This window comes from Notamacropus eugenii, chromosome 2 (assembly GCF_028372415.1).
Source record: "Notamacropus eugenii isolate mMacEug1 chromosome 2, mMacEug1.pri_v2, whole genome shotgun sequence".
NCBI classification, from domain to species: Eukaryota; Metazoa; Chordata; class Mammalia; order Diprotodontia; family Macropodidae; genus Notamacropus; species Notamacropus eugenii.
The window spans coordinates 232,456,922-232,472,964 of NC_092873.1; the positions used below are offsets into that span (position 1 = coordinate 232,456,922).

The following is a 16,043-nucleotide window of genomic DNA, read 5'->3' on the forward strand; positions in this document are numbered from 1 at the left end:
TAATATATTAACATATATATTTTATATTATGTCAGTGAAAAAATTTAACTCCCTATCATACATACAAGCAAAAATAAGATAACTAAAGATTCTTGAATGTAAATGTTACTTAAATATATCTTATAAACCTCTTGGGTTTTTCTTTCTTTCCTTTTCCATGAATTAGCACTCTGAACTTGTGCAGGTCATTGAGCATCAGTCCCCTTGTCTGTAAAATGAGGAAGGTGGACTGGATGACCCCTAAAATCCCTTCCAGCTCTGAAGCCATGATCCTATGATCCATTTTTCTTCAATGAAGTATTCCTTCATCATATTTATTACTTTCTTCCATTATTTACATCTTCACTCTCAGTTTCTAGATTGGGACTTGGATCAGAAGTGATCTTTTTTCTTTTTGTACCCAGTGTACAGTGTCTTAGACATAATAGATACTTAATAAATGCTTATTTGATTGAATTAAATCAAACTAGGTTTCCTCCAAAGTTCCTCTGAATTTTAAGATTCTATTCTGATTAGTGGCTAAACACCTGACAACTTCCATCCTCTAGGGACCCTAACAAGATCTAAGTGACAGAGGTCTCTGAACCCTAAAATAATGGGCATGAAGAACTAGTCCCACAGCTATGCTCTTTATTGCTTAGACCTTATTGACACAGTTAAAATACAATAACAAACAAGCTTTATTTTCTTGCTTCCCATCCCCTAGCTGAGTAGAGAAAGCCAACTAGAAGTGAAAGGGGAGAGCCATTATAATGAGGTGGGAGCTACAATAACCTTCATATCATGAGATGAGGCAGATAAAATTTGAAAGACACAGAACTGTATTACTGCATAGTACAGTGATAGAAGTTCATAGTAATGAAGCTGAGACATCCAGAAAAGACTAAATTATTTTTAGTATATTCTGTTAAAGAAGGCAGGGAAGCATTCAGTATAATGTAGAAAGATTCTATAAAAATAGTTCAGAATTTTTCAAGTTTTTGTCTTTGAAACGTAAACTTTCAATTATATGAAAAATTCACTATAACATTGCAGAAACACATTCCCTTTTAATGCGAGACAAATTTTATATTGAAAAACAGTATAGAGTAGTGGAAAAGACCAGTAGACTTGCAGTTAAGAGAGACCTGAGTTCATATCCTGCCTGGCATGTGTAAGCTATGTGACCATGGGTAAATCACTTAAATTCTGAGTCTCAATTTTCTTACCTGTAAAATTGAGACAGTAATACCTACTTTGTAGGGTGTTTAGAAACCTTAAAGAGTTTTTTTAATATATCAAGTGCTATTACTATTATTTTACATGAAAGAGCCAAAAATAATCCTCTAAAATACATTGAATACCAATATATTATTTAAATATAATAGCCAAATGATTACAATATCATCAGTTACAAAGGACTTCTCCAGAAAGCACACTGTTTCCCCTAACTCTTATTTTATAGAAACAGAAGTCTTTTAGGATAGCTAGGTAGCACAGTGGATAGAGCTCTGGGCCTCAAGTCAGGAAGACTTGAGTTCAAATCCAGCCTTAGACACTTACTAGCTGTATGACCTTGGGTTAGTATTTCCTCACTTGTAAAATAAGCTGGAGAAGGAAAGGGCAAACTACTCCAGTATCTTTGCCAAGAAAACCTCAAATAGGGTCATGAAGAGTTGGTAAACAACAAAAAAGGCTTTTGAAGATTCTGGAAATTCCATTGATTTCTCTTGCTTAAAAATATTGCGTACCTTATACTCATTATAAACTTGAAAGAAAGGCCAATGAATGTTGCTTTTGGTCTCAGTGATTCAATTGCCATCCTTCTCTCCAGAGAGATTTGGTTTCTTAAGATATATGAATTATCGAATCAAAATGTCACTTGACACACTTTGCTAGATCCAAATCAGATATAGATGCAGCAATACCTGCTTTTAGTTTGTGAAAGTTCAGTACATTTAAAAAGGGGAAAAACCTGGAGAGATGTCCTGAGCCTTGGCCCTCTGCCCTTCTACCTCTGAAGAGATCTTATTCACTCCAGTGACTTTACCCTTACCCATTCCCCGCCTACACACCTACATATTCATGCATGCTTAATACCTGTGTGACCTTGGGCAAGTAATTTCTTTTAAACTTCACTCGTTCTCAGTTCCCTCACCTGTAAAATGATCATGGTTTCAGGGAGTCCACTGAATGTTAGATTATTTCCTCTTGTTTTCAAGGTCAGCTGTTTTTGGTAGGATATACCTTACATTTTCTTCTGGGTTTTTTTGTCAATCTTTTTATCTTACTTTAACATTTCTTGTCTCATGGAATCATTACTTTCTGTCTGGCCTATTCTGATATTTCAGGGAGTCTGGTTCTCAAGTTGTCCTTGACACTCTTTCTTTGTTAATGTTATTCAACCTGTTTCTTTTGTCCCTTGTTCCATTTCTTCTATTCCTTGTGGCCAGGACACTTTTTTTTCTGTTTGGGTTTATGGAGTTACCCTCTTCTTGGTTTACCTCTTTTGTTCCTCACAGTATATAGTATTTCTTCACTGTATTGGTTACTTTTTTTTTGTTGGGGCAGCTAGGTGGTACAGTGGATAGAGCACCAGTGCAAGAGTCAGGAGGACCTGAGTTCAAATCTCACCTCAGACACTTGACATTCACTAACTGTGTGACATTGGGCAAGTCGCTTAACCCCAATTGCCCCATCCTGGGCCATCTCCAGTCATCCTGATGAGTATCTCGTCACTGGATTCAGCTGGTTCTGGAGGAGAAGTGAGGCTGGTGACCTGCACAGCCCTCCCTCACTCAAAACAAGGTCAAGTGCAAGTCATGTCATTATTTCTCTGATGGCATGGTCTTCTTCAGCAACGAAGAATGAACACACACACTTTCTTTTGTTATTCATATCTTCCGTCTCAGTTTCTGGATTGGGGCTTTGTGCTTGAGTCAGTCTCTCCTCACTCCAATACTTTTGGAGAATGTAGTCCTTTCTTGATCCAGAATGTAGTGGCTGAGACTAGACCTTGCTTCCTGCAAAAATTCCTTGATTTTGGCTCGTTCTCCTGGGACCTCAACTTGGGTTTTGGTCTTGGTGCCTTCTCTGTCTTCTCCTTGCATAGTACCAAATTTGGAATTGGTTACTATGAATGTGACAGACCCCAACCAGATGTTGTTTGTGTTGGTAATGCCTTCCAGAGGCTGCTCTGGCTCTTATTTTTGCTCTGGTTCTTGCATGGTCTGTCTGGGCATTAATTATAGCTGTCACCTACTGTGATTCAGTTGTGAGCTCCTGGGGTGCTGGCTTGGGCTGGGTTGTCTGGACAAATATTGTCTGGCCCTGTCTCTTTGTTGTGACTCAGATTTGGCTAGTTGGGCATTGTGCTGCTTGAGTACTGATTTGACCCTGTTTCCTGCTGTAGGATCTGGTGGCTTGAATGCTTTGCCTTCTATCCTCTCTAGGCTGACTCCACATAGAGCCTCTACAAGATTCTGGCAGTCTTTACATTAATTTTTAGACTGGATAGAGGATCTCATAGCTTGTTCTCTTTGATTTTCTTTATGTTCCTTCTGGTACATTTTTAGCACTTTACTGGGCTATTTGTGAGGAATCTTAGCTTCCTTAGATCCTTTCATACCTCCACCTTCCCTTCATCACCTCCCTAATTTCTTCATCTGTAAAATGAGGAGATTGGATTAAATGGACTCAGAAGTTCTTTCTAATTCTAAATCTATGATCTCTGCATAATTCCCAAATCTACGCTCAGTTCTAGACTTCTTCCCTGAGCTCAAGTCCCACACTCTAACTTTATGCTGATTAGTTCCACTTGGATGTGGGTCCCATTCCACTCTAGCACCTCAAACTAAACATATCTAAGACCCAACATGTAATCATTTTTCCCCAGAAGATAGCTTACTCTCTAGACTTCCTGTCAAACTCAACATATCTAAAGTTTACCATATAATCATCTTTCCCCAGAAGACAACTCCCCCTTTAGACATTTCTATTTTTGAAAATGGTACCATCATTCTCCAAGTCATCCAGCTCAAAATCTTGGAGTCAAGGACTTCGTGTCTCCTCTTATAGTCTGTTAGTCATGAAGACCCGCAGATTCATCCTTCATAATATCACCCGTATCTGAGTCTTCCTTTCCAGTCCTATTGCTTCCGCTGTAGGCTAGTTCAGACTTTATTGGAACAAAAGCTGCACTTGTAACTGAGCACCTTATTGTATTTAGAATGTGGTGGTTGGCTAGGTGCTTTCTAGTAATCAACTAGTTGGTCATTTGGCACTTATTATGGATATTCAATGTTTAAAATAAACTTGATTTGTGGCATCCTTTATTTCTGTTATTGATCAAATAAGAGACTAGTTATACAAAACCTGAAACTTTAAATTTAAGTATTTTTGCAGGTAGCATATATAACGTTTTGTTGGGACATCTTTGAAATGGGATGTTACAGTTCCATTTTAGTTGACTAGTTAAAGTGATAGCTCCTTTATGACAGAGACAAAGGAGCAAGGTTCAAGACCCATCTCTGACATACTGGCTTCCTGATCCTCAGCAAGTCATTTGATCTATTGAGGCTCCAAGCCACTCTCTAAAACAATAAATTGGAGAGCAAATGCTAAGTTGCATTGATTGAGGGAATGCCAATCCTCATTTTTAATTCCCTATACCAATAAAATAGCAGGTCCTATTCATTCTAGTGCCTAGAATGTTGCCTTGCTTTAAAAACATATAAAGGAAGAAAGGAATGGAATAGAAAGGGAGGGAAGGAAAAAAGGAAGGAAGGAGGAAGGAAGGTAGGAAGGAATTATTTGTTAAATAATTGTATATTAAAAATACATTAAGAAATAACAAATATGAAGAATTTCAAAGAATCTTGGGGAAATAGTCTGCCTAGAAAGTAACCAGAACCAGGGGAACAATTTACACAATCACTATACTAATATAAAGGAAAACAACAACTGGAAACTCCAGGATGCTGATCGATTCAATGACTAGCCATGCCTTCAGAGGACTGATAATAAAGCATGTCTCTTTCTTCTCTCAGCAAAGATATAGTATCATATAAGTGGGGAATGAGGCAGGCATACCAATTTCAGACATGTTTAGCATGATAATGTGTTTTACTTGACAGAATTTATTTATTACAAGGAGGGTTCTATTAGGGAACACAGAAGTCATTGGGAGGTAGAAGTAATGTAAAAAAAAAAAGAGCATTAATCTAATATTTTAAAAGAATTAGAAAGAACGGAAATCTAGTTTTGTAGTTTATTAACTTTTTACAGCAACTGACAGAGTCACACAAATTATTTATCAAGGAAAAATCAGCTCTGAGCATTGCCCTGTTTAGCACTGTAGTTAAGTAAGCAAATTTTGTAGGGCATGTGAGCAACCAGAGTAAAATCAGGATAACAGGAGGTAACTGTAAACAGCTTAGCACAGGGCCCAACACGTAGTAAGTACTATGTAAATAATTGTTATTTTTATTAATAGTTATAATTATTATTAATATTGATTAATATTATTATAAATAGTATTCATTATTAAAAGCAGAACCAAAGGACAATATATATATGTATGTATATATGTATATATGGGTATATATATATATATATGTACATATATATATATATATAATAGATCATGACTAGGTAAATGAGAAAAAAATGCTTAAAAAAAGGGGCAAAATTCCCTGGTAAATTAGAATGTGCCTGGTTGATACTACTTTGTTGAAGGTAATACATTTGTTTTTCATTTCTTTTAATGATTGATTAAAAAAATAGAAGGGTGGGAGAGTTCCACGTGTAATCACTCAAAACCACCTTTCTGCTTGTTTTGCCCAATTATTTTGATTTTTCCCGTGGTACTTGTTTATGGTTTTGCTTGTACTTGCTTTGTTTTTTTGCTGAATCTCCTTTATCATTCCTGTTTCCCTACTTGTGAATGCCCTTCCCACCATGGTCACCAAAAGTACTTTGTATTTACTTTTAATATCTATATCTTTGTTATGTTAATATGTTAACAAGATATGTTAATATCTTCCTATGTTCTATGAACAAGTCACTCAGTTTTCATCTCTTGTCTCAGGGCATTTTCTTTGACTGTCCCCCATGCCTTCAATTTGCTCTCTTCCCATGTCAACCTGTTGGCTTCCCTGGATTCAAGTCTCAATGAAAATCTCATCTTCTACAGGAAGCCTTTCCCCACTGCTCTTAATCCTTAATCTTAATGTGCCTTTCCCTCACTGAATTATTTCCTTTTTTTATTGTGAATAAAGCTTGTTCATATATATTTGTTTGCTTGTTGTCTCCAACAACAAGATTGTCAGTTCCTTGAGGGTAAAGGGTGTCTTTTGCCTCTTTTTGTATCCTCAGTGATGAGCACATAATGCCTGGCACACAGTAAATGTTTAATAAATATTTATTTATTGACTTTCTACAGTACCACCTAACTGCCAGTTATCTTGTGAGAAAATATCTTATGTTCATTCAGTACTCCCTAAACTGAACCATTATTTGGAATATTCATCTTCAAAATTTCAATAAAAATGATTTTCTTATACTGGCATAGGAAATAAGTATTGACCACATGGTGGGAAGAGTGTTGGTTTGGGAGTGAGTCAATCTGGGTACTAGTACTACTACTAGTTCAAACATGAGCTTGAAAAAATCCATTCAGTGCTCAGGTGCCTTATGAAAGAAGGATGGGGTTGAACTAGCAAACCTGTCTAGTCACATCCAGCTTTAGCATCCTGTTGCTCCTTGTTGAATCCACACATACTCCAGTATTCCAAGAGGCCCATGATTTATCAGTGTGGATAGTCACTCCAGTGATATAGACCTAAAGTCCTCTACACCTTCATGAGTTATTGTGACCAAAAAAAATGAAATAAGATAAAATCCTCAGTTACTGATGAGTCTTTTGGAATTTAATTAGGCTGATCCTTAAAGGACAATTACAGTTGGTCTCTAGGTCTGTGTTGAAAGCCTTTTTCAGTTTGGTTGCATTGGTCAGAGTTTGAAGTGTTAGTATAGCCTGTGGACAAGGGTCATCTCAACACTAAAATGAAGCATCAGAGTAGAACTTTAGCGGGGAAAGGGGTGGCATCAGAGATGGATCTTGAATCTGGACAAAATCTTTAAAGGCAGAAATGGAGGGAGTCAATAGGTAGTAGTCAACAAAAATTCATCAAGCACCTACTATTTGTGAGGCACCATACTAAAGGCTAGGGATATTGCAGACATAGACAGCAGCAGGAACAAAAGCATGAAGTTGGAAAAGTACTGGATACCTATAGCATATCCTGAGTAGCCCAATTTGTCCTGGGCAGTTGGGAGAAATAGGATGTGGTCAGGACCTGGATAAGTCTTTTTAGCCTTTCCCATAAATAAATCAACTAGCCTTTTTTTTAATGGTCTTGACAAACACAAATATTTCAAGGATATTTTTTTATGATTCAAGAAACACATAAAGGACAGAAAAAAGATTGCACTTGAAACAAAATCTATTACATCAGCATTTTAGAGAATATATTTTAAATTTAATATTGTAGCACAGGCACTGCTCTGCTTTTCTGAAGTCAACTATACTTTAATGTTTTGAGAATCCTTCTAGTACTATAGATTGCAATCCCTCACCATCTTATTCAATAGTTTAATAAGTTGCTGTTGTCCAAATGATTCACTAACTGATGGCCAACCCTCTGAAGAGTAGACTCTGAAGCTGGTCTTGAGACAACAGTCACATAGTCCATACTCAAAACCTTTCCAGTATGGTAGAACCTGCCAGACCTTGCACTGTTGGTCTTTGACAATCTAGGGACCATCTCCATACCCTGACAAAGCATCATGGAGGATGTCAAGTAAACACTTGCTTAATTCTATCTTGCTGTAATTTACCACAGTCATCTTTGGTCAGTAATAGATAACCACAATGAATCTTTGTCTCCAGAGATTATTCAATGAGTGTTGAAAAACTACAGCTTAGTCACTGCCAGAATTGAATGTTGTAATAATTTTTTTCATGTGGTTTTTGTAGAAATAACAACATGAAATGATTTGGAGGAAAGGGAAAATAAAAGTATTTCTATTAGTGAATAACTATTTGAAAATCACTGATTTAATTTATGAGACTAATAATCTGAATATCTGGGGTCTTAATTACAGAGCAAGGAATCTTACAAAATCACAGATCATAGAGATGCTAGGTACATTTGAGAAGAAAGTGATAGAATTGAGGAATTTAGTGCAGATGGTCCCTGCTTTAGGTTTCCTAAAATTGTCCTCTTAATGTAGATAGCCCTACAGTGAAATCCAGGCTGAATACCACTGTGTATTCTAATTCAAAATTACCTTTTAGTCAAATGAGCAGAAGGCACAGCGGCAGGGTTTTTGCTACTGTCTCTACCTACAATGCTTTCTCCTCCCTTTCTACTATTTAAAATTCTGTCCTCAAAATCTTGTTCAAGTGCTATGTCTTTCCTACTAAATTGTATCCAATGCCCCATTTTGAGGTTGAGGTAATCCTAGGTCAGAGGTTCTTAACTTCTATGTGTATATCATGGACCCCTTTTTGCAATCTAGAGAAGACAATGGAACTTCTCAGAATAATGTTTCTAAGTACATAAAATGAAATACCTAAAATTACAGAGGAAAACAATTATATTGAAATAGTTATAAAATGTTTTTTAAAAAGCAGGTTCATGGGCCCCTGGTAAGAACCTCTGCCTGGATGTTGAAAGGCTACTATAAGTCCTTGGAGGACTTAACACAAACTATAGCAGATGTAACCAAATAGAAAGGCTTTGAAAGCAGAGGACAATGGGACACATGATGTCTACTCCCTGCAAAACAGACTGTGATGGGAATTAACTATAGATCTTCATTCAGCGAGTGAAGTAACAAAAGAGGAAAGGGTGAAAAGGAGGAACTACCTCCACTTTTTTAAATTAGTTCTAAAACACCACCCCCAAAAAAATCTTGTGAAAGAGTGCTGACCTATTTAAACTTGTTTACTGGAGGAGGGAAGAAGAGATTGATAGATCTGTGGTGATGGTAATGAGAAAAACATCTGCAATTACATGCCATCTAGCCTTGAAATTTCATTGTAATCATTCTTTTTTGTCAGTAGTCAATGAGCTCTAAAACCGCAATGGTTATTCAGTGAAGCATCTGACTGGCCATCTTCTCAACTGTGGGGCATGATACAAATGTTATGGACAAAACACACAATTTTGGACTTCATGGGTCTGTATGAGGGTTTGATTTGTGAAGTGAAGTATAATCTGAAGAGAATTTTAAAATAAAGTCAATAACTAAGTGAGCAGCCAAATTTAAGTGCAAGGCACTTTGTGTACTATGAGAGAGTGTGACAAGATGAAAAAATGATATTCCCTACCACCAAACTTACTGGCTAGAATCTATTTCAGGCAATGGGAAATAAAATGTACGGTAATACTGTGGTGGAAGAGGGGAGGATGCCATGTGCTTTGTCTGGCACAGAGAGTATAGGAAGGAGAACATCATGAAATCATTCTAGATAAGGTAGGTTGGAGTTAGTTTGTGGAGAACTTTGAATGTGAGGCTAAAGAGCTTGTATGTTATTTTCTAGGCATTGGGATCCACTGAAAGTTTTGAGTAGGCAACGATGAGTTAAGTTTTGCAAATTGAAAAATGTCATTAGCAACAATGTGAAGGAAAATTGGTGAAAGAGGAGACTAATAATACTTGCCCTCCACCCCAATGGGTCACAAAGAGTCAGACATGACTGAAAAGATTGAACCAAAAAAAAAATCCATTCTCTTTTCCTCAGGGAGCCAACTGCAAATGTTTCTAGGTTTAACACAGCTGAGATTAGTTTTATCTTGTTGAGTGAAATTATTTCTTGTTATGAATCAGCATAATAAATATATATGGAATTTCCATCAACTCTGAAAGGGCTCATTGTTATAGTAGGATTCCAAACCAGAATGTTATTGCTAAATCACCTATGACTGCAACTCTACCAAATGTCTGTGTAGAAACAACTGAACATCATGGACATTTATAGCTAAAGAAATAAGATGAACTAATCCAATTCCCTCACATAAATACATATTAGTTTGCAAAAACAAAAACCTTTTCTCTTAGATATCTTTTAAATGAACATGAGACCAAGCTGTATCGTCAACTCAATGGGAGAGTCCCAATATTAGGGGGAAAGTGCTGTACTTTCAGGCACCAGGTCTCAGTCTGAATGACAGCCCTGTGACTTAGTACCTGTGTTATGTTGGGCAAGGTATTTCATTTCTCCAGGACTCTGTTTCTTCACCTATAAAATGGCAAGTTGGATGAGATGACCTCTAAGCACCTTTTCTGTTCTACAGCTATGGTCCTCAGAATTGAGTCATATTGAAACTATGACTCCTAATCATCACCCTGTTACATTTTGGGGCTGTCTTCTATTTGGAAATCTCTCCACATTCCTCGAGTTACTTAAGAGATGAGGACACAAAAGCTATATTTATCTATAAAGTTTGTATTCATTGAGAAGGCCTATGTGTAAAGCAGTAGATGCCATCAAAGACACAAAAAGTGGAATGGGCTACCCCAGAGGTAATGAGGTCTCCATCATTAATAATAATATTAACTGGCAGTTATAAACAAACTGAAACTGAACGCACATTTCTTGGGGATATTGTAGGAGTTCTTCCTGTTCAGCTACAGTTCAGAAGGGGAAGGGAAAGGAATAAACATGTAAGTGACTTGTATTTGCCAGGCACTGTCCCTAAGTGCTTTCCTGTTATTATCTCATTTGATCCTCCCAACCACCCTGGGAGGTACTTGCTATTATTATCCTCATTTTACAGATGAAGAAACTGAGGCAGGGGTAGGGTGGAGAGGTTACAGAGTATCTGAGGTCACATTTGAACTCAGGGCTTCCTGATTCCAGGACCAGAACTTTGTCTACTGTATCCCCTAGCTGCCTCAATTTGAACTGAATGAACTCTTAGGTTGGACTTTGAAATTATATGAATCTATCAAAGAAGTAATTGACTGAAGGTTTGCCTTCAAGAGGCTTATAACTGTATAATAGCACTGTTAAAGTACTTGTGTTATATAATTCAAATGACCTGTGGAGAGTGTTTCTTTAGGATTCAGGATTGCACAGTGAGCAACAGGCCTTGTATCTTTGAGGTTTTTAAGAGAATGAAATCTCCTAAGAGACGTATCTGTGCTACTTAAACAATTAGCTTGGAGATATGAGCATTTTACAAGATTTCTAATTCATTTATTTTTTAAAAATTAATTCTTTTGTTTGAATTACTAGTAGCAAATATAATAGTCCCCTTTCCTTTCTAGATTTTCCCATAGAGTGGTTTTAATCAGCAAATTAAAAAAAAAAAAACCACTCTCATGGGTCATTAACTCTAGAATTCTTTTGTGGCTTAGAATGAGGTTTTTCTTGAGTTTTATTTCATTTTAACAATTTAGTGTTGGCAAAATTAAATACTGTTTTGAGTCTTTGCTGGACATAAATGCAAGAAACACATTCACACATCTTTACAGAAAGTATGAACACTAGATTTTGAGAGTGTTAAAAAAAGTCAGATGTATTAAAATCTCATGACTTAAGTTTTTGTTGTTCTTCAAGAGATTGCTCCCCAAAAGCCTTGGATGTTCTTTCTTTTTTTTCCTTTTCTCTACTTGAAAGCATCTTTAAATTCTTGGGCCTCATGACATGATGTAGGCTTAGATATAAAGAAACCTGCATTCTAATCCTAGCTCTGTCATATCTTAGCTTTTTTATTTGGAATGAGTAGTTCATCTCTCTCTGAGCCTCAGTCACAAAAATCTGTGAAGTCTGGGGCTTAAACCAGTTCAGAGATTCTTTATGATTTCTGTGTCAACAGATCCCCTTTGGCAGTCTGATCAAATCTATGGACCCCATCTCAGAATAATGTGTGTTTTTTTTTAAATAATTAAAAGAATGTTAAATTTCAGTTAGAGGTAAATGAAAATAAAGATAATATTTTTTCCTACCCAAGTTCACAGACCCCTGAAATCTATCCATGGAGGTTTGTGGACCTCAGGTTAAGTACCCAGAGGTTAGATTCTTATTCCCTTATAACTCTAACAACTGGCACTTGATTCTTTATGTGGATCATATAAGACACGAAGAGAAAGATTCTCTAATAAAAGAGAAAAATACAAATGTTTTTAATGAACAGTTCTGGAAGATTCATCTATCCATACTTACCCTTTCCTGGAAACAACAATTGACATACTTAAGTACTCTTAAGAGAGGCAAAATTCATACTAGCTCTGATTAAGAGAAGCACCCCCAAATAAGAGCATATTTTGTCATATGTTAGTGAGCAAAAATGATAAGAAAGGATAATTATTGGCTAAAAAGTTGTCCAGGATATCTAGGTGCAGTGTGGAATGGAGAATGAAAAACAATGACTTTGAAAGAAGTAAGAAATATTAAAATTCACTAATTTTTGTCAATATGGGAGGGCCTGCTGCATAGCCCTGTGTGAATCACAACTTCTAATCCAATTATACCACAAGATCCTTTAAAAACTTTAATCCATGGGTTCTTAACCTGGAGTCCACAGGTCCCCAAGGAGGTCATGGAAAGACTTTGTGGGGGATCCATGAACTTGAATCAGAAAAAATCGTAGCCTTATTTCAATATAATTGGTTTCCTAGGTAATCTTATTTTACACGTTTATTCTGAATTTACACATTTATTCTGAAAAGAGGTTCATAGGCTTCACCAGACTACTCAAAGGATCCATAACAGACTAAAAGGTTAGGAACTCCAGTTCTAGACAAAATAGTGAGGCATGCAATTATTGTCATCTAGGCTCCCTTCAGTTATGGGCCCCTTGAAACTATCATCTTTGTTCATGGCATACTTTGGGTTAGCATCTACTCAAAGTCATACCTGAGAGGCAGAGTACTAAGATTAATGGAAAGTAGCAGAGTGATTCTAGGCAAGGGAAATGGTGGGAATAAATGAATTTGAGAATCTCAGAAAGACTTCAGGCCATCTTGTCCAACCCATACCTGAATAGGGATTCCCTCTACCACATCACTGACGTGCTCTTCCTACCTTTCCTTAAAGACCTTCTTTCTGTGAGGAGTCCACATCAGTCAGATTACAGAACCGTTGAAGTATAGGAGTCCTGTTCAGGTGGATTGGAGAGATCATATAGCCCTTCTAAGAAGCTATAACAGAAAAAAAACTCAATGTGAAATGCTTGACTGGTAGCAGTGGGAATGGAAAAGAAGAAATGCATATAGATAATGTTTCCAAGGAATAATCCAAAGATGTTAGTTCTGAAAATGAGGAATAAAGGAAAGTGAAGAGTCAAAGATGACTCTAAGGTTTGGAACCTGGATGACTGGGAGAATGGTGGTACCATTGACAGAAATAGGGAAACAGAGAGAAGAATCTAGAGGGAGTAGGACATAGAACTGGTAAGTTTTGATGGGATAGAAAGAGTAGAGAAATAAAAGCATAAGATTTATCTCAGTGTCAGTAGGGCTCTATCGTACCTGTGTTCCTGTATACTCTGTAGGGAGGCAGTGACCTTACCTCTTAGTCTTTCACAACTTCCTAAAATGGTGCCCCATTAATCACAGAGAATACCACAGGCTCCCATTCCCTAATTTTCCCACTCCTATCAAAACATATCAGTCTATTATTCCCCTAGCACTTTGTTCTATATGAGGAGAGAATGTCAATATGTTCATCAGATAAACTAATCCTTGTTAATGTGTCAGCTAGTTAATTATAATCCTGCCTTATATATCAATATATCAAACATTTTGGATTTTGTCCTGGGGATGGTAAGTCCCAGAAATTCTCAGAATGGTCTGGGGAGACATGGGATTGTGGGGAGTGTCCCTAAGATCACTTCAGATCATCTGTGAGGTCAAAGCTATTTTCATAATAATACTAAGGTATTTTAGTTTCTAATGTGGTTAAAACTGACATATGAAACTGGCAAAAGTTCTTTGGGGAGAGGAGAAGAGAGTATTAATAATTTTTAAGAGTGTAAAGAGTCCCTGAGACCAGAAAGTTTAAAAATTGCTGCCTTACTAGATAGTTTTCAAGAGCTGTAGGTAAAAAATTCATCAACCTGCAACCAACCTGGTGATGGGCCTTTCCAAATTCAACGAGATTGGTCATTGGGAAGCAGATATACAGCCTATCTCCACTAGTACTTGAAGGCTCTTCAGTTTGGTAGGACCTACTAGACCTTATGCCCTATGCTGGCATAGCCTTCAAGAACATAGGGCCATTATCACAGCACAATGAGGTAGCAGGACATCAGAGGAGAACTACAGTGGAGGACCCTAGCCTTTACCTGCTTAAAACCATAGTTGAAGAGCTCCCTTAAGGAGTAATGCTAATGGTAAGAATTTCAGAATCAAAAAGCAAGACAATTTGGGTCTGATAAGTTTGGTATGAGAACCTTTCATTGCTCCTCCCCCTTGTCTCATAACATAAAGGCAGTCTCCTATTATGTCTATGGCTAGGGCTACAGTTACAAGTCAAAGCTATATTTGTGATCAAGATAACTAGTGATGTTGAAAACTGGACCCACAGGACAAGATCTTTGAAGATAATTTCTTTAAATAGTGACCATGGTAGTAGAAGGGCATGGGAGATACCTTTTCTTCTATTGTTTCTCACTAAATATAGCTGCCCAGCACCTCATTAATGTTGCTAAGAAATAATTTAACTGCAACTGAGACCTGTAAGATTAGCAGATTGAGGTCTCCTACCCTGAATAATTATCTGCAAAGTACTACCACTTCCTTCCCCAACTAACTGGAAGTCAGGGTCTAAATTAGGAGCAAGCATATACCTGAGGCTATTCATCATCAGAACTTTAGCCAATGGCACTGCTAGTCAAAGAGAATGCTTATGGGAACAAAAACAAACGTAGGGCACTCTCTCTGCCCTTGTTAAGCAAGAAGGACATCAGGATCACTGATGCAAAGGAACAGGAATCTGCTAGATAGGGATCACACTCCACCACAAAATGTTATTAAATGGACCCTCCAAGAAGAAACTGCAAGTGACCTCTAAGATAACAAAGATTCAACCCTTTTAAGGCAAGTTTAATTATTTATTACTCAGATCTAGATCGGTAGAGACAACATCACAGGTTGTCACCTACTGGTGCTCAACTAGATTATTCTAGTGTTTTTACATTATTTCTTTGTTGTTGGTTAGTCATTTTTCGGTCATGTCTGATTCTTCATGATCCCTTTCAGGGGTTTTCTTGGCAAATATACTGGAGTGGTTTGCCATTTCCTTCTCAAGCTCATTTTACAGATGAAAAAACTGAGACACACAAGATTAAATGACTTGCCCAGGGCCACACAGTTAGTAAGTATCTGAGGCTGGATTTGAACTCAGGTCTTCCTATCTCCAGGAAATACCACCTAGCTGTCCACTCTATTCCTTATCGCTTACCACATACTGAAATCAGATTAGACAGCTCCATATTATAGATATGCATGCTTTCCTATTTCTGTACTTTTGCCATCTGTTTTTTTATATCTGAAACACTCCATTCTTCCTCTCCTACCCAACCCCTAATTTTGCTGATTAATATCCTGTCCATTCTGTTACTTCCTCCTCACCCATTCTGAGGTTCTCAATCCTTATTTAATAGCACATTGCACTCCTCTTCTGTTCAATGCAACAGCACTTAGATACAAAGATGACAAATGACTGTTCTTGTCCTCAAGGAGCTTACAGTGCAATGGAGAAATAAGTCATCTGTAAAATGAGGTATTTGGAGAAGTGGATCTCTATGGCCTCTTTCAGCTCCAAATCTTAGGATTCTATGACTGATATAGAAGTGCATGGGTATGTGAGGGGAACAAAGGAGAAATGTAGTGAAGGTGCCACAAGAAAATTTGGGCTGGGGAGGGCCAACAAGCTTTCAATTAGGAGATGAGGGAAATTTTCATTGAGTAAAAAGAACATGAGCCAGTTCTTAAAAGGAGAGAAGGATTTCAGTGAGCCAACAAGGAGGAGGGAGTATGTTTCAGGC

General features: G+C 37.2%; 1 protein-coding gene across 8 annotated transcripts in view; it reads left to right on the forward strand.

Moving 5' to 3' along the window:
* Positions 1–16,043, forward strand: part of STX11 (syntaxin 11) — a 96,233-nt gene that overhangs the window by 67,272 nt on the left and 12,918 nt on the right. Inside the window, exon 1 of one of the 8 annotated variants that reach the window (XM_072643527.1) lies at positions 14,210–14,387. The exons of 6 other annotated variants lie outside the window; for them this stretch is intronic. The gene's annotated coding sequence lies outside the window, so the exon portion shown is untranslated. One more of the 8 variants, XM_072643524.1, reaches the window with a different exon arrangement.